The following is an 18210-nucleotide window of genomic DNA, read 5'->3' as shown; positions in this document are numbered from 1 at the left end:
TCTGTGAGTTCCTACATGTAGAAATAAATGATTGAATAACTAACGGTGGGTGGGTGAGGGGCAAAAGAGACAAATCTTCCAAATAGCATAAGTAGATTCTCCCTCCTCCAGCTTAATTATCCCCTCATCTAATAGTAACTTTGCAGTGGAGAAACCTGACAGACATCACCTTGACCAAGTGGTCAAGTTCAGCATCACCCCGTAGTAAGTCAAGTGGATATCATGTGATGAGGAGGGCACTTCACTTCTGTGGTATTCTTCCCCCAAACCCATAACCCCAGAGAAAAACATCTGACAAACCCCAGTTGAAGGACATCCTACACAATACTTGCCCGGGTCTCCTCAAAACTGAAAGGGGCATGAAAAGCATGGAAAAGCAGGAACAGTCACAGGCCAGAGGGCGCTAGGAGACATGCTGACAGATGCACTATGGTTTCCTGGATTGGATCGTGGAACAGGAAGAGCATTAATGGAAATGCTGATGAAATTCAAATAAGGTTGGGACTTTAGTTAACAGAGATGTGCCAATGTTGTTTTTATTTTTCGTTTTGACAATGTACCGTGGTGGTGTCACATTGATAACACTAGGGGACACTGAATCTGGGTGAGAGGTACATGGGAACTCCGCTATCTTTGCAACTCTTGTGTAAATTTCAAAATAATGCCACAATTAGAAAGTTTATTTAAAAAATATATAATTTCATGGGCCTTACTGTAGGTGGTATGTTTTGGTAATACGGCCAGACATCTTTCTCCATTTCTCTCTCTCTCTCTCTCTCTCTCTCTCTCTCTCTCTCTCTCTCTATATATATATATATATATATATATATACACACACACACACACACACACACACACATATATCTTGTGACTAAGTGTAATCATTTGGTGATAGCGTCCAAAGTCTAAACTTGGGGACTTTTTGTCTGTGGGGCCCTGGCCAGCTGGGCCTCCTGCTCCCCTCCCCCGTTCAATTCAGCTATTCCTGCTCCCTCTTTTCTGAACCTTAGAAGCTCACATTCTGATATAAATGATAAACATCTAACTATTACTTTGTTTTGTGCACCTAAAACTAATAAAATAAAATAAAATTTTTTTAAATTAAAAAGCAAAAAGAGAAAAAAAAGCTCACATTCTGCACTGTTAGGGTGGGAAAGCCCCAGAGAGCTTGATTAGCTTGAAACCTGTGTTTTATTGCTGGGGAGACTGAAAGAGGGAAAGGGACTTGCCTCTCGCCACATCACAAGTTCATTTCGGCAAATCTGAGAATGGGACCATCCAGGCTTTCTCCACCCCAAGCACCCTGGCTCCATGTGCTGCAGACGTGGGGATCAGAAATGCTGGTGACTGACTTAGGGAACTGATAAAGGCAAGACCTGCCTGGAAGGAGGGGTAGGCTCTCAGGTGTCTCCAGGAGAGCACGGTGGCAGTGAGGTTTTCTCTTTGGCACCATTGTGCACTCACTTAATCAGTGAATCCCACCTGGTTTGGAATGTACAGAAGAGGTGGGGTCTGAAGGAAGGCAAAAGGGTAAGTCTGACTGCCCCCCTCCCTCCCCAAAGCCTCTGCTGTGAAGGGGCCAGAGGGAATTCTGCAAAGCCACGAGAGTGTGCAGAGGGGCTGGGTCCCAGTTTTGAGGTTGAACACTCCCTAATCTGTACTGGGGGACACAACTTTGGTGATTTACTGGCCTTCCCTAGGGCTAGGAGAGTGTGGGGCTGGGCTGAGGTGGCCCTGCTACTGAGCATTCTAGAGTGGACATTCATGCCCTCTGGCCTGGGAAGGGGAGGGGCCTGCCCCTGTGCCAGGGCCCCTGCTGCTGTCCCCCTCACTGTGTTCCCACACTGAACTCTAAAGGTCTGGGGCGCCACCATCTCCCCACCTGACTATGGCTCCTTGAAGATGGGTCTCCAGGACAGGACCTGGGACAAATGTCCGTAAATGCTTGGTGAGTCAATACATGAGTTAGCTGGAGTGGTTTCAGGTATGTTTTGCCCTGAGCATCTCTGTTGCATCCCCTTTTCCAAGTCTAGTTCATGGAAGTCTCTGTGTATCTGAAAAGGGCAGTCATAGGCCTAAGAACTCGGGAGCTTGAAATTTACCTGCAGTCTCCAACTGAGCCATCTGTGGAGAATCAGATAAGAATGGAGAACTAGAAACTGTAACGTAGACAACTTGCAACTGAAGTCTAACCACAGTCAGGAGGTTGCTGCTGGCTGGGCTGACATCAGCTCATGTGGTCAGTGTGGCCACCCACAGATGGAGTTGTGTTGTGACCAGCTCACAAGATCCTGGAGGTCACTAGTGTGCACCTCACATGCTGGTCAGAAGTTCCTATGGGCTGTTGGAGATATCATTGGCTGATTAACATGTGATGGGAACCTTAATGGCTGTCTCGACGGTTCCCTTTGCCGGATTCTTCTTTTATACTGGGAATTTCCCAGCCTTGTGATCTGGTCAGAAATGACCCCATTCTAGGGGTGGGTCTTAACTGGCTTAAGCAAATGAGAATATCGACTCCTCCAGGCTATAGTAATTGGTCAGGAAAAGGCACATGACCCAAATCAGGCCAACCAGAGTTAATGAGTCTGAATTCTGGGTCTTTTCTTTGAGCTAACTGGGAAGCAAGTGCTCTGTTTCTTGCCAATCACAAATGAGAAAAGCAAGCAGTGCTAGGAGCTCCTGGAAGTCACCTTGTGACACATCATAGGAAGCAGAGCCAAGAGAATGAGAGAACATACGGCCTTGGTAACAGCTGCTGGATCAAGCCTTGCCTGAAACTATTCCTAGTTCTAGGATTTTGGGCTATGTAAATCCATAAATTCTGTCACAACCAAAAAATCCTTTATAATGGTAACAATAATTACTTAATAATTATTAAGTATATAATAATTACTAAATACAGTTTAGTGGGTAAAGTCTTACAAAATATGGGGTCTTGTGGGGATGGTTTGGAAATAAAGCAAACCCTTAATGGTGAAAGGTCAGCAAACTGCTGATCTAGTTCAAACTTTGCCATTTGGCATGTAGTAAAGCTAATGCCCGGAAAGATCTTGAGATTTGCTAGGGGTTTTATAGCTGCTCAGTAGGGCCTCCTGACTCTCTGTTCATTAATTCTTGATGTTTGATGATAATAATTGGGATGCTTGAATGTCTGTGCATTCCTTGTGAAATCATCACTATGTTTTTCTCTCTTACTTGTTTTTCCAAGAGGCAGAGAAAGAATGGCAATGATTCTCTTCATTTCTCAAATAGGGAGGCAGAGCCCAGAAGTTGGTGGTGGAGGCTAAATGTCCTGAATATCACCTCGCTCCTTACGCTAGCTACCTCTGCCTCCATTAGGAAAAGAGTAAAGATTCGGGGTGTGGCAGGATTCCTTCTTCTGGCCTTCCTTCTCCGCTGCTGAGTGATTAAAGAGGACTTTGAGTTGTAAGGGCCAAGGAAGTAACATGGGCCCTTAGGAAAACAAAGGCTACGAGGCTCAGAGAACACTTAGGATGTTTCAGTTGCCAGAGCCTCCACAAGGGAGACCAACATAGAGCGATGGGGGTCTGTATGCATGGGATTCTGGCCTCGTAATCCATGTGACCTCAGCTCTGATATCTCCTCTCCCCTGCTCCAAAGCCTTTCATGGTTCCTCAACATTTTCAGTAGCCACAGGGGTGACATGCACAGCTGCACAGGTGGTGCACTGCACAACTTGGATTATGATCTATGTGGTGCTCCCTGGAGTTGTGGAGTTCACAGCTTGCACAACCATCCACGGTGAGCCTCAGTTGCATTTCTCAACACGTTTCTCAACATGTTTGGACACTTAAATTGTTTTCACAGCAATTGATGACCTTTTTTTGAACAAAAACATTATTTCATTTTTGCAAGATAAAGGAGACATTTGAGAAAAATGTATTTTATTTTAAATCAGTCTGATCCCAACGATTGTGTTAAAAGCTTGTATTTAATAAGATTTACTATTTTTAAAGGCTGCTTCTGACCCTTTTCCATTTCATAAGTGATGCCTAGTGTTTAATAGAATTTAAATTAATTTTATGAGGAAAAGCAAGATTTATAGACAAATGAATTAAAACCACTTCATCAGGCTTGGATTAGGGACTGAAGGTAGGCTGAAATTATCAATATAGATTGAAATTTAACTACTTGCTAGTTAAAAAATAGATATACTTGCTTTCAGTACATAGGAGTTTAGAATTTTTGCATCTTGTGCTTCATTTTTGTAATTTATGTAGTTTTAAAAACAAATTTTGGGGCAGGCCGGTTAGCTCAGTTGATTAGAGCGGGGTGCTGATAACACCAAGGTTGCCGGTTCGATCCCCACTTGGGCCTCTGTGAGCTGCGCCCTCCTTTTAAAAAAAAAAAAGATATCCCTTTCAATAAGTATAAAAAAACCAAATTTTATGCTTTGTTTCTAAACAAAGAGATAAGAGAGAAGATATCATTTCTTCAAATAACCCATTTCAGGTGTGAATAGCTGTTATTTCCAAAAGATGAAAAGCTAAAATGGCTATATTTTCTCTTTCCAGTGTTGGGTTTTGAAGTACCAGAGACATCTTGATGTTCTACATAAGATTTTTTTTTTCTTCAACAGGGGATACATAAACAATGTAGAAGATTCAAAAGGTACAGGTGTGTTTATAGTAGCTCCAAAATCTTTTGTTCCACCGTTCTTAAAAGTGATTCTGCTCTCCAGGAACAACTGAAGCTAGCAGTTTCTTATGTATCTTTCCAGATAGAATCTATGCTGCTACAAGCAAATATTTGCACATACATATTCTGCTTTGTTTTTCTTTATTTTAATGCAAACGAGGCCCTCTATAAACCAACAGTACCTTGCTTTTCTCAGTTCATAATAAACCTTTGAGATAATTCTAATCAGTACATGTTATACTGCCTCATTACTGAAAGATACTCAGCTGAAAAATATTCTATGTCCCATCATTTATTTAGGCCATTTTTGACTGATAGACATTTGAGGTGTTTCCAGTCTGTAGCTAATTACAAACAATGCCGCAGTGTAGACCTGGGACTACTCACCACTTTGCAACTGTGCAAATACATAGTAGGATAAACTCGTCTTCCTGAGTCAAAGGGTGTATTAGTTCACTAGGGCTGCCGTAACTTAGTACCACAAAGTGGGTGGTTAGGCAACAGAACTTTATTATTTCACAGTTCTGGAGGCTGGAAGTCTGAGATCAAGGTATGGGCAGAGTTGGTTCCTTCTGAGAGCTGGGAGGGAGAATTTTGTTCCAGGCTGCTCCCACGGCTTCTCGTGGTTTGCTGGCAATTTTTGGTGTTCCTTGGCCATTAGACGCGTCACACCATCTTTGCCTTGATTTTCACATGGTGTACTTCCTGTGTGTGTGTGTCTGTGTCCTAATTTCCCCTTTTAAGGATACCAGTCATATTGGATTAGAGGCCCACCCTACTCCTGTATGACCTCTTCTTAACTAATTATATCTGCAATGACCTTATTTCCAAATAAAGTTACATTCTGAGGTACTGAGGGTTAGGACTTCAATATATGAATTTTTTTTGGGGGGGAGGATACAATTCAAACCATAACAAAGAGTATATGAGCATTTACTTTAAGAAAAATAGTGCCAAATTGCTCTTCATAGAAACTGTGCCATTACCTTCCCACAAGCAATGATGAAAGTATCCTATGTCACCATGTCTTTGCCAGCACATTGGGCCATCAGGCATTTTGATCTTTGCCATTTTAGGAGATGACAAATGGTTAACTCATTGTAGTCCAACTGGTATTTCACTTTTTTCATATATTTAAGACTGATTTGCATTGTTTTTGTGACCATTTATTCACATCTTTTGCCTATTTTTCTATTAAATTATCGGTCTTTTATCCTGTTGATTTGTAGGATGTCTGAAGATTAGGGAAATTAGTGCTTTGTAATATATTTCAAATATTTTCTTTTCCTGTTAGTCAATTGCTTCTTGACTTGTCTATGAATTTCTTTTTTCTTTTTTTTTCTTTCCTACCCAGGGAAAACAATTCAATTTTGTGTAGACAAACAGATCATTCTCTTTATGGCTTTGGGGGTTTTCTGTGCTACATAAGAAGGACTTCTGTACTCTAAGATTATGACACAAATTCTTCCATTGTTTTCTAACACATAGATGGTTTCATTTTTTTATATACAGTTTTTTGTATCCATTGGAATTAATTTTGGCATAGGTGTAAGGTAGGGACCCAATTTAATTATCCTGGTAGATACATGGTGGTCCCAATGGCATTTATCAAGTACGTGTGAGATTGATCAGATGTAAGTAGGGTGTAGATATGAGGAATTTGCAGAAATATTTTCATTAAAATTTTTTTCCTATTAAGTTGTATTTCAGAACCATTTTTTTGTTAGAATTTATGTTTTTAACCAGTGATACATTATGAGGATAGACTATAAATTTGTTATTATAATAAAAATAATTTAAAACTGGCAATTTAAAATAGGCAAAACTATCCCAGGGGCTGGTAGTGTTCAGCTGAGTAATAAAAGGTCTGATCACTTTGAATCCCCATTTGATAAGCATTGAGTCTCTTAAACAGTTCCCTTTAAAAAATTAGTATTTATTAATTGATTACAATATAGAAGTAGAAACAGATGGTAGTACTGCATTTAGAGACATGAATCCCCTGGGAAAACTCGTTGACCCTCTTGGGGTTCACTTGAAAGGTTAAGAGTTTGAATCCTGACTTTTTCACCTTCCAGTCCTGCTTCCTTGGGTAACTTGCTTGACCTCTCTGTGCCACATTATTAGATCCACACTAATGTGATCTCATCACATTTTTCTTTAGCCCCAAACTAATGTGATCTCAGGCTGCATCTATAGAGGTATAGGGTTAGGGATGAGGGAGGTGATTGCTGGAGAGTTGTATTCAGTTCTGGTTGCCATACTTTTGAGGGGACAGGGAAAGACCAGAGTCCAATTTGCAGAGGGCAAAGAATAGTGAGGACTTGGGGAAACTAACCTTGGAGAATAGAGACTCAGAGGGGCAGAGGCAGGAGCAATAGTATAACCCTGCCTGGCTCCAAGAGCCAAATTGGGACCCGTGGAGATAACAAGGGGCTGAGCACCAACTTGGACTGCCAGAACATTCCCACAACGAAAAAGATTACGTTCAGAGGTAGTGAACACCCCGTCACCAATGGTATGCAAGTAGAGTGAGGAAAGGTTCCTGCTTTGGGCTCTCAGATTGTTTCAACAAAAATACTAGATCCTACTGATAAAAATCCATATATACACATGTTATAGTCAACAAATATGCAATCTACATTTCCCCTATTTTAAGGTATACTTTTTTAAAAAAATGAATATTACTTTAATTGGTGCTGTCTTACAATCGATGTGTACTCTTAACGCATCCTTCTTTCTGAAAAATTGTTATTCAGGCATTTTTCAATCAGCAAAATGAAGTGTACGATTTGGGAAGTTTTTTGACAATCTATACTTTTATCTTATACTTGTCCCATTAGAATGTCTTGAATTAAAAGAAATCGATCTAAATAAATAACATATATTTTTAAAAATCCAACATTCTCTCCTTAGTGAAGCCATACTCAATCTATTGAATCCATCCGAAGGTGACATTCCACCTTGTCGCTGCCGTCCTTGCATCTGAAATGGAACAGATGCAGGCGATTAAACCGTTTTTTAATCAATTCACAGCAGCAGGTTCTTGGCTGGGGGAAAAAACATTCCACTTATCAAGAGATGTTATTCCTTCAATAGATGAGAAGCTACTTCTCCATAAAGAGAATTTGGAGGGAGCTCTTTGTTCTGCGGGGACAACATCTGGATTTGAATATGTCCATCCTCAAAAGATTTCTCATAATGGATTGAACTCAAAACACTCAGAACAAGGACCGGTGAGTTTTCAAAAGGAGACACTTCCTGGAGGCGCGAGGCCCCTCGTATCCCCACCAGCTCAGCTCTGGGGGTCGGTGGAGGACCCCTCTACCATTCGCATCTAACTTTCACAATGAAAGGACGATCATCATCTTCCTCCTCCCTACCCCACTCCTGGAATTTGGGACCTGAATTCATTTAAAAACATTGGTGGTTTCAGGAAGCTCTTTTAAATTATAAAGCTGCCAAGGAGATCTTACCATGAAAGACCATTTTAGAGATGAGAAAGGAGGAAGCTAGGCCAAGGCTGGTCTGGCTCTCGCAGTGGGTTCATAAAGTGGGGTACGCGGAGCGAGGCCACCTGCGGACGATGCTGGCGGGCACTAGACCCACGCGGCAGGCGTCCACGGACCTGGGTTCGAACCCCCCCGGCCTGCCCGTCTCTTAACCGCGACCTTGGGGAAGTTGTGTAACCTCTGGCACCGCGACTCCCTTTCCTGGAGCCCGAAGCTGGAAAGAAGCCCCTTGAAGCACTGACATCAGAGGTGACGCGAGTCTCTGCAGGCGGAACGCGATGCCACTCCCTTTCCCGTGTTGGGGCGGGCGCGGGTGTGTCGCCTCCGACCAGGTGTGCCTGGCTCCTCCAGCAGCTCTCCTAGCTGCCCGCACCCCGCGGCCCACCAGACCCTCCCTCGCTCCTTCGCCGGGTCCGCAGATCACACGACCGGTGGGTTCGCTTGTGGCGCCCCCTCCTGGTGACCGTAGTGAGGCCCTTGCCTGGTCTCAGCAAAAAGAAGTCTTTTCCGGGTCTAACCCCTATCTCCCCTGGGGCTGTCAGAAGTATGAAAATCAGGTCGTATGGAGTCCAGGCAGTCCTTTTTCTAGGCTGGGCCGGCCATCTTGAGGCCCAAATGGAAGGGACCACCTAGCGTGGGATCTATGCAGGATTTCTGTGCTAAAAGGGCCCTTTGGGAGTAACACTGAGGACTGTTGTGCTGATGGGGTGCATAAGTGGGGCTTTCACCTGAGCGTGGGAAAGGCGGAGAGACCCAAAAGAAGGATGCTAGGTTAGTGTGGGGACAGAGCCCCAGAGAGCAGTTTCCAGGCTCTCGGCCTCACGTAGAAAGGTGCTGGCTCAGGTAGTAGATGGCCATCAGCTGTGACTAGTTGGCCATCGACTGTTACCAGTTAGCCATTAGCCACTGATGTAACTGCCGTGGCTAAGCTAGCAAGGTGGTGGCGTGGTGGTGTGGCTTGGCGTGGTGTGGCGGAGTGTGGATTGCGGATTGCAGTTAGCAAGGCGGGTTGCAGCTAGCAAGTGAGGTTGTTTGGCAGAGAGAAGCGGACGGCAGGTTGTGGATAGTGTGGCTCCTGCTTCCTGTGTCTCCAACCCAGCCGCCAGCGAGACTATAGTGGTATGACTCCCCTATCTATGGCTCCGTGGGTGTTCCTTTTTGGCCTCACCATGTCCTGCGTTCTTACGTGGGGAGTAGGACTAGAGACCCTGCATGACAGGGTTTCGAGGAAAAAATAAGGATGGGGGAGGGGGAGAGAGTCTCTGCCAGAGGGAGGGTTTTGGTACAGCCCCCAACTCACTGACCTGGTTAGCGCCTTTCTCCCGTCTCCTCCCATTCCAGATGTGATCAGTGTTTCGGCTGTATTGGTGAAGGGTCTCAGTTAACCATCTCTTAAGAATAGAGAGAACAAAAGGGATTAGAGTTAAGCACCAGGCAGAACTTCTCAATTAAGAGGGATGTTGGACCTCAGAAAGGAAAGCACCGGGGGACCTTCCCATCTAGGCAAGCCTCCAGCTGAAGTGGGGTCTGGACAAAGAAGTGAGACAGCTCCCCGAAGCTCCCCATCTATCCTGAGGGTTCTGAGACTAGGGCGTAGTCCTTGGGGAACCAGGATAGAAAGGCCTCTTGTGAGGTTCTTGGTGGCTCTGGCCTTTGGGGATGGGATGCACCTGGGCAGGGAGAGAAACAGGGGCCAGAGTCATTGCCATCCTGCCCCATTGGCAAACTCATCTTCCTTCCCCTCTTATCTGGCCTCTTCTCTGGTCCCCCAGGAGAGGCCATGATGCTCCCCTCCCCCCAGGTGCTCCCATCGCTCCCATTCTGTAATGGCGGCTCCATGTCTGCCCTCTCCGCGGGGCCGTCTGTCGTGCTCCCTCTCCGTTCTCTCCCCGGCACCAACCATGCTGCCTGCCACATCACTGGTGCTTGATGAATATTCGATGACTTCAAATATTGACTTAGGAAGGTGCTCCAGGTCTTCCTTGGCTTTAGGAAGGATTTAGGCGGGCAGAAAAGGAGGCAGAGCCCAAGGCTTGACTGCCTGCCCGTGATCTGGGCAGCCCCTCCTCTCTCTGCACCACCCCCTCTCAGACTGGGACTGCCTGGCAGGGTTACCCGCCCCTTCACTTAGACACCCTCCTCACTCAGTCTTAGGCTTGGGCACCCTCTCCCAGGCTGGCCCCCTCCTCATCCATCTGGGCCTCTGATTCCTCATGCTGGGCCCCTCTCCCCTGCATGGCTGCCCTACTTAACCTGACTAGGTGACATCAGCACCAGCTGTCCCATGTGTGAATGCCCCCCTTGTCCCATTTGTACTGATACTTCAGGCCAGACTGTCCCTTGTGATAGACAATCTCCTCACCTTGACATTGATGCTGGGCTGCCTCCCCTACATGACCCCCCATCATCCTGCTCTGGTTTTCCAATGTTCCCCCACCCCACACAGATGTCTCCTTGCTCTGCTGTACCTAATTAATGGCTTTAGGATTGAATAGTTCAGGAAGGCAGGAAGGAAGAGAAGAGGAGCCACAGAACGGTGTTTTTCTTCTTCTTTTTTAAAAGATTTTATTGGGGGAAGGGGAACAGGACTTTATTGGGGAACAGTGTGTACTTCCAGGCCTTTTTCCCAAGTCAAGTTGTTGTCCTTTCAATCTTAGTTGTGGAGGGTGCCGTTCAGCTTCAAGTTGTTGTCCTTTCAGTCTTAGTTGTGGAGGGCGCAGCTCAGCTCCAGGTCCAGTCGCCGTTACTAGTTGCAGGGGACACAGCCCACCATCCCTTGTGGGAGTCGAACTGGCAACCCTGTGGTTGAGAGGATGCGCTCCAACCAACTGAGCCATCGGGGAGCTCAGCCGCAGCTCAGCTCAAGGTGCCGTGTTCAATCTTAGTTGCAGGGGGCGCTGCCCACCATCCCTTGCGGGACTCGAGGAGTTGAACTGACATCTTTGTGGTTTAGAGGCCACTGGCCCATGTGGGAATCCAACCGGCAGCCTTCGGAGTTAGGAGCATGGAGCTCTAACCGCCTGAGCCACCAGGCTGGCCCCCAGAACAGTGTTTTTGTAAAAACATTTTAACGGTGAAAATTTTTGTGCAAGCAAAATCTTGGAAAGAATATATATAAACTAGAGCTGCTCTGGTTGAATAGAGAGAGAGAGAGAGAGAGAGAGGAGACTGGAGCCCCACCCACTTGGTCCCGCTGTCTCAGACCTGTCATTAAGTCCTAGGGGTTCCTCAGTGTACAATTTTGGAACTACTGGAAAAGAATTCTGCCTAGAATAAAAAGGGGCAGCCCTTAAGATGTCCTCTCTGAGCTCTTCTGAGAAGCAGCCCACAGGTAGCTCGCTCACCTTGTACCCTGAGGTAGCTCTCACAGCCAATGGGATGGAGCCTGGGGACAGCAATTGCCCCTGCCTGGAAGGGTCTGGAGCGGGTGGGGGCAAGAGAGCCCTGGGCAGATGTTGGATGCCTGTGGGAAGTGGGTCAGGGTCTGCAGGACATGGGCTATGAGTTATAGGACCTTCATGTGCTGAGGAGCTGAGCAGACCACCTCTTCCCCATCTGCGCCCCTTTGTGGTTCTTTATGTCTCCATCTCTGGTTACCTCCAGGAATAGAAGCTGCAAATTCTGCTTTGGTGGCTGGAGCAGATGTCATTGACCTCCTAACGGGTATTCATCAGACTGTGAGCAACACTTGAGAGTTTACAAAACACTTTCACATCCATTCACTGGTTGGATTTTGATCTTTGCAACTGTTGGTAAGATAGCACTGTTACCAATTTCCTCTGGGAGGGAAGAGGAAGTGAAGGATTCGGGGTTGCGTAAATTGCCCTGAGCCGCAGAGATGAGGCCAGGAATCCCAGACTCCCACCCCAGCACCCTTGGCCTTTCCCCACCCTGTGTCTTGATCAGGCTAAATGAGGTAATGAGCTTCATTAGCCGGAGCCAAATGTGAGGTTAGGGCTCAGGGTTTCCAACACCAGGGAGCAAGCTCCAAGGCCTCTCACTGGGATGGGAAATTCAGAGTAGGATGACTACGTAATTAGTCATCCAGATTATGACATTTTGGAGAATGAAAGGGAGGACCATTAATAGTTACCCCAAGGCAACAACCAGGAACTGGGAGATGAGGTCACTCTATTATGGAACCACCTGCCCCACCTCTTCTTCACCTCCACAGTCTCAGCCCCTCAGACCTGATGCAGGACAGTGTCCATTCATCAGGCATTCAGCAGTGCTGGGCACCCCGCAGAGCTTGTTTGATTGTATCTTCATGACAACAGTGGCTGATCCAGTTATTGTTCCCACTTTGTTGTTGGAGAGACTGAGGCCCAGAAGACTTTCTTGTCCAAGAACACACAGCTGGTAAGTGGTGGAGTTGGGGTTTGAACCCAGGGAGGCTGGCTTTCCTTAGAAGGATTATGAGAAAATTTTAATGAATTGGTTTGGGACACAAGAATTGTGCCATAGAGCGGGGGTTCCCCAAGCGTCTCCTCAGACCTTCCCCCAATCTCTCATAGCTGTCTTTAGTGTAGGCACATCATTGAAAGGACCTTTGAGTAGTGAGGGGATGTATAGCTGAGGGAGGGAGGCAGACGCACTCAGCAGAGGGGACCATATTAGGAGCATGAAGTGGAAGTGTCAAAGCAGGATCAGATAATAAAAGCTCACATTTATTAAGCACTTACTGCATACCAGGCTCTGTTTTAAGTGTTTTCAAGGTGTTGTGCTACTCAATCCTCACAACAACCCTATAAAGGACACAACATTATTGTTCCCATTTTACAGATGAGAAAACCAAGGCCACTTGCCTTCCATTATTACACAGCTGGTAAGGGGTAGAGCCAGGACCACCCAGTTGGCTTAACCATCATACAGGTTGTCTTTGAGGAAGAGGATGCTGCTGGCCCGGGGTGGAGTCTCTCTCTCTTGCCTCCTCTAGGACACCCAGTGGGCTGATTTTCAGGGAGGAGAGAGTCCATGGTCCAGCCTTCTGTAGGCCCCAGCCAAGTGTCCACCAACTCCCCCTGCTGCTTCTCTGTCTCCTACAGGAGGCCCGGGGTGGAGGGAGACAGGCAGAGGTGGAGCTGCCATCTCTGCTGCCCTCTGCAGCAGCTCATTTTCATTCATTTCCTTCAAAAGCTTCTCGCTCTGTTTTTAAATCTAATTTTTCAGCTTCTTTTTTATCTTCACTCAAGTTGCTTTAATGAAACGAAAATGTGTCTGTTTCCTCTGCTGGAGCTGCCTGGGGAATTTCAATATAAAACAAACAAGTTGGCTTTTAAAATTAAATTTTTATGGGTGGCATTTCCTCATTTAATGGGAGGTACAAAAGGCTGGAGTAAAACCAATTAACACGGGGTTGGGACTCGGTGTTCAGCAAAATTAAACAACAGGAGCACAGTGTGCTGGCAGCTGGGGGAGGTGAGCAGACAAGGCAGCCTTGGAAGGCAGTGCCTGCCTGAGGCCAGGATGCCCTTGGGATGGACGGACACTGGCACATGTGTACCTGCACGCCTCACCCCACCCCTGTCCCCAGGACCCCATGCCCAGGTGCTTGCCTGCTCTACACATTCAGATGGCAGGCGATGGTGGGAGATAAGCAAATGGGGGGATGGCTGCTTTGGATTCCTGGTGTCCTGGAACTGGAGTCAGGAGTGTGGCAGCTCCAGCTGACCCCTACCTATAGACCTGATTGTGCTGAAGACACAGGAAGTAGGGTTCACACTGACAGTTACAAACAGATCCTGTAAATACTGGGCCATGGCACCACAGCCCCCAGGTAGCTCCCAGGAAAACAGTTTCAGAGAAAGGGCCTGGGCCACCTCTTCTGCTCCTGTCCCCTCCCCCCTCCCCGCACTGATTCTCTCTGTCCTCCACTGGGTCAGCTGTCTTCCCACCCTTTCTGCCCTCTGACCCCTCATTCTATGGAGAGGACCACTCTGGTTACTAGAATCCCCAGAGCGATAATAGGATGGGGAAAGCCGAGTGTCCACCTGCTCTGGTCAGGAAATCCAGCTGGTCACCACCAGCACCCTTAGTCCTCCCCCATAAGGCCTTTGGACCCACCAGTGTCCTCCTGGACAGAGTCCTGCTGTCCCTGACTGACCCAGTGGGAGTGCCGATGGTGGGTGCTAGGACCTGGCTCTCTTGTGAGGGTGTCTTTGAGGGAACATCTGAGGTCGGACGGAGGGCTTCCTGATGCAGGCCTGTGCTCTGATCCATGCTCACTGAAGAGTCCCTCTGACGTCTGTCTGAGGATCCAGGTGACAGTCTCTTTGAGATCAATCTGAGGAATCTGTAATTTATTTGCAAGTCTCTTTGAAGCCTGTTTGAAGCCTAAAGACTGGGTGGGCTTGAGGAGCAGTAGCACAAAACCAACAAAAATGGCTCGAGGCCACGGCTGACATTGACCCTTCTCCCTCCTTACAACAAAGAGCAATTGTGGCCAAGCTTGAAGTGCATTCTTATGGCCAGGATGCTGGCAGAGCAGGTGGTGTCTTTCCTTTGGTGATGTATGAAGTTTGCCCCAATCACAAAGCAGTTGGCCAGAACCCCTACTCTATCTCCCAAACCAGCAGGCTGACCTTGACTAATCTGGCAAAGGCAACACACTTCTTCAGGACCACATTAACTTCCTGGAGAGACACACAATGTGCCCGATCTGAAATGGGTTTTTAAGCATGAATAGTTCACATGGTGCACAAAGTGGGAAGGACAGTATTGACTGAGTGACACCAGGGAAGACACAGAAATATGAAACAGTTCTCTGTGGGCCAAGAGAACTACAAGTGTTTCCTGGAGTCCAGGACTCGCGGGAGTTAGGCATATGAAAACACACAAAATAAAGTAATAGAGACAGCCTTGTAAACTGTAGAGTGCTACACAAAATGAAGCATTGCTGTCGCCACTCATGTCTCTTGCTTGTCATGGGAACCAAATGAGTCGAGATGTGTGATGTTGCATTGTAAGCTGGAAACGTGTTTATACAAATGTTAATATATTTAGAGAATAGGTAGAATAAGTGTGATAATCTGGAGATGGAGTAGACAATTAAAACATCTGCTAATTTCTCTCTTGAATTCACATTTCAGGAAATGTTTATAAACTGCGAATTCTAATTACTTTTCTCTCACCTCTTTTCAGATGAATACACTATGAGAGATTTACAGTAGCTATTAAAAATATTGTCAATTTCCTGGTATTATCAGCTGGGACTCTGTAGCCAGTACCAGAAGACCCATCACAAAAGGATGTGTAGCTTATGTAATTTGAAAGTCCAAAGGTAGCATGAACTTCAAGACAGGTTTGATCCACAGTTTGTTACTCCTGATGCTCAGGCCAGCGTCTCCATGTTGGGTACCAGTAGCTTCTAGCTTCTTCCTCCAATTCCTGGGAGAGAGAAGGGCTTCCCTTTGGCCAACCAGCCAACAAAATTCCTGAACTTCACTTCTGAGTGGACCACTTGGGTCACGTGGATGGGGAATGCCAGGGCCTTTTGGTGTCAGTCTAGATCAGGTAGCTATCCCTATAACAAACACTGGAGTACAGAAGGTGGAATGGGTGACCCCCATACCTGGTCACTGAGGTGGACCACTGGACTTCAGGTGTGCAGACCTGGATTCGTGTTCAGTTTCTGCCCTCATTGCTGATTCAGCATTTAAACTTTCTCTTTCCTGTATCTCTTCCTTTGCAGGCGTCATACTGGTCCAGACCTCAACCAACCTATTACCCCATACTCAAACTATGATGATTGTTTATTTATTTGTTTTTTTAGCTGCTTACCCAGTCCCTAGCCTCTTTGCTCTCCAATAAGTTTTTCTCAATAACTGCTCAAAAGCTCAACATATTTAATCATAGCAAAGAATGAATATTACAGCCGATGTGATAAGACAGAAAACATAATTACAAAATGCAGCTATGGGAAAATTATCATCATTTGCCAAAGACAATTTTATCACTAGAAAACCCAATAAAATTAACTCAAAACAATTAATTATGGCAAATAAAAGAGTTTAATAAGATGCTAGAAACAAAATAACAAAAATAAGAAAAAATGCTTTTTTTCTGTGACAACAATAATAAGTTTTCAAATATTGTATTAGGTTATCTGGAGAAGAGGGTTTTTACATTTTTGTTTTTAAACTTAATGAGGACATTCACTTGGGGATAGTTGATTTCTGGAAATTATGTTGGTTTTTAGAGGTGGAGACACATATGACCTTGAATTAGACCCATCCTCCCACTCTTTTAAAGAAAATCACCAGGGTGGTTCCTTCATACAAGTAACGCAAATACCACCTGGTTTTCTAAAAAGAGACCTGGAAAAAGAAATCTAAGTGCAGGAAGGCAAACTGAAATGGTAAATATTGTGTTTTGTGATGACGGCTTTTAAGCCATTTGCTACAGATGTGATGTGGTTTTATTGGCTGGGGTAGGAGCAGAGGAGAATAGGGATTTTCAAGTATTGAGAGAGAGAGAGAGAGAGAGAACCAGGAGGAGGAGCAGCACGGCAGTGGGGTGACAAGCAGCTGTTCCGGACTACGTGGCACATGTGAACACCTACCCAGGTTCCCGGATGCCCAGGTATAATTCTCAAAATGTTAAAAACATAATTCTCATGCAATACATGGTGAGCCCAATCAAAATCTTATTTAGCTCAATGAGAAAATCTTGGAACAAAGGTGATTCAAAGGAGGATATGAAAAGCTCATATGAAAAACAACGATGGACTAAGATTACTCAATTAGATACAAAATTGGCCAATATCCTATAGGGCAATAAAACCATAACCTTTGGGGTTATTTTCTCTGCTGGATGGAAATCATTTGTACCTTATCAGTTTTCCACGAGTGAACGGCTAACTTTACAGAGCATGGGCCCTAATCAATAGTAATCAGAACCTCAAACAAAGCTGCCTGCCCTAGAGAGTCAGCTGACTCTAGATGGGCTTGCTGGCCAATTTACAGGACTTGGAGAAGACGCACAGCTATTTTTTTTTTTTTTTTTGCTTATTTCCAGGTTTTGAATAGGATGAGGAAAAAGGAACCTCATAGAGGACCATGCTTTGTGTAGTTGGAGTTTTAGGGATGCAGAGTCATTATAGATGGACCCCAGGAAAGAAATATGAGTCAACCTTGGATCCCAGCGTGGTGAGGTGGGGCAAAGAAGAGCAGGTCCGTCAGTGCCAGTGGCTTGGGGCTCCATGGGGAAACATGGCCTGTTACCCACCCCTGTGCCGTGCTTTGAAGCACCTCTCCTTGGACTCAGTCACGCCAACCTTTTTATTTTCTCGAGGTGGTTTTCTGCTTTTTTAAAATTAAAAGGTTTTTATTGTGGTAAAACATACATATCCATAACATAAAAAATGACCATTTCAATAAGTTTACAGTGTGCAGTTCAGCGGTATTAAGAGTTAACATTGGGGTGCCACCGATATCGCTCTCCGTCACCAGAAGTTTTTCATCTTCCCAAACTGAAACTCCATCGCCATTAAACACCAACTCCCCATTGCCCCCCGCTCCTACTTCCTTCTACACCATCTGCCTTCTGTAGCTGTGAATTTGACAACTCTAGTTACTTGTATAAGTAGAACCATACAGTATTTGTTCTTTTGTGACGGGCTTATTTCACTTAGTGTAAAGTCTTCAAGATTCATCCATGTTGTAGCATGTGTCAGGATTTCATTCCTTTTTAAGGCTGAATAATATGCCATTGTATGTCTATATCATATTTGGCTTATCGTTTCATCCATCAATGGACAGTTGGGTTACTTCCATCTTTTGGCTATTGCGAATAATGCTGCTATGGACATCAGGGCACAAATACCTGTTTAAATCCTTGCTTTCAATTCTTTTGGGTATATACCTAGAAGTGGAGTTGCTGGATCATGTGGTAATTCTATGTTTAACTTTTTGAGGGACCGTCATACTGTTTTTCATAGCAGCTGTGCCATTTTACATTTTCACCAGCAATGCACAGTGTTCCAATTTCTTTACACCCTTGCCAATACTTATTTTGTTGTTGGTGTTGTTTTAAATAA

General features: G+C 45.4%; 1 long non-coding RNA gene across 5 annotated transcripts in view; it reads left to right on the top strand.

Annotated features, from left to right (window-relative positions):
• Positions 1–18210, top strand: part of LOC109444847 (uncharacterized) — a 34279-nt gene that overhangs the window by 3503 nt on the left and 12566 nt on the right. For 2 of the 5 annotated variants that reach the window (XR_012497137.1, XR_012497140.1), the window contains exons 2-4: positions 7762–8605; positions 11778–11926; positions 12349–12533. This is a non-coding gene — a long non-coding RNA (uncharacterized LOC109444847). Of the gene's footprint in view, positions 1–7761; positions 8606–11777; positions 11927–12348; positions 12534–15314; positions 16755–18210 lie in introns of all 5 variants that reach the window. The other 3 variants (XR_012497138.1, XR_012497139.1, XR_012497141.1) reach the window with 3 other exon arrangements.

Source organism: Rhinolophus sinicus, linkage group LG06, assembly GCF_036562045.2.
Source record: "Rhinolophus sinicus isolate RSC01 linkage group LG06, ASM3656204v1, whole genome shotgun sequence".
Classification (NCBI taxonomy): Eukaryota; Metazoa; Chordata; class Mammalia; order Chiroptera; family Rhinolophidae; genus Rhinolophus; species Rhinolophus sinicus.
The sequence above is the reverse complement of the archived record's forward strand: the minus strand, read 5'-3'. Positions and strand labels throughout refer to the sequence as shown.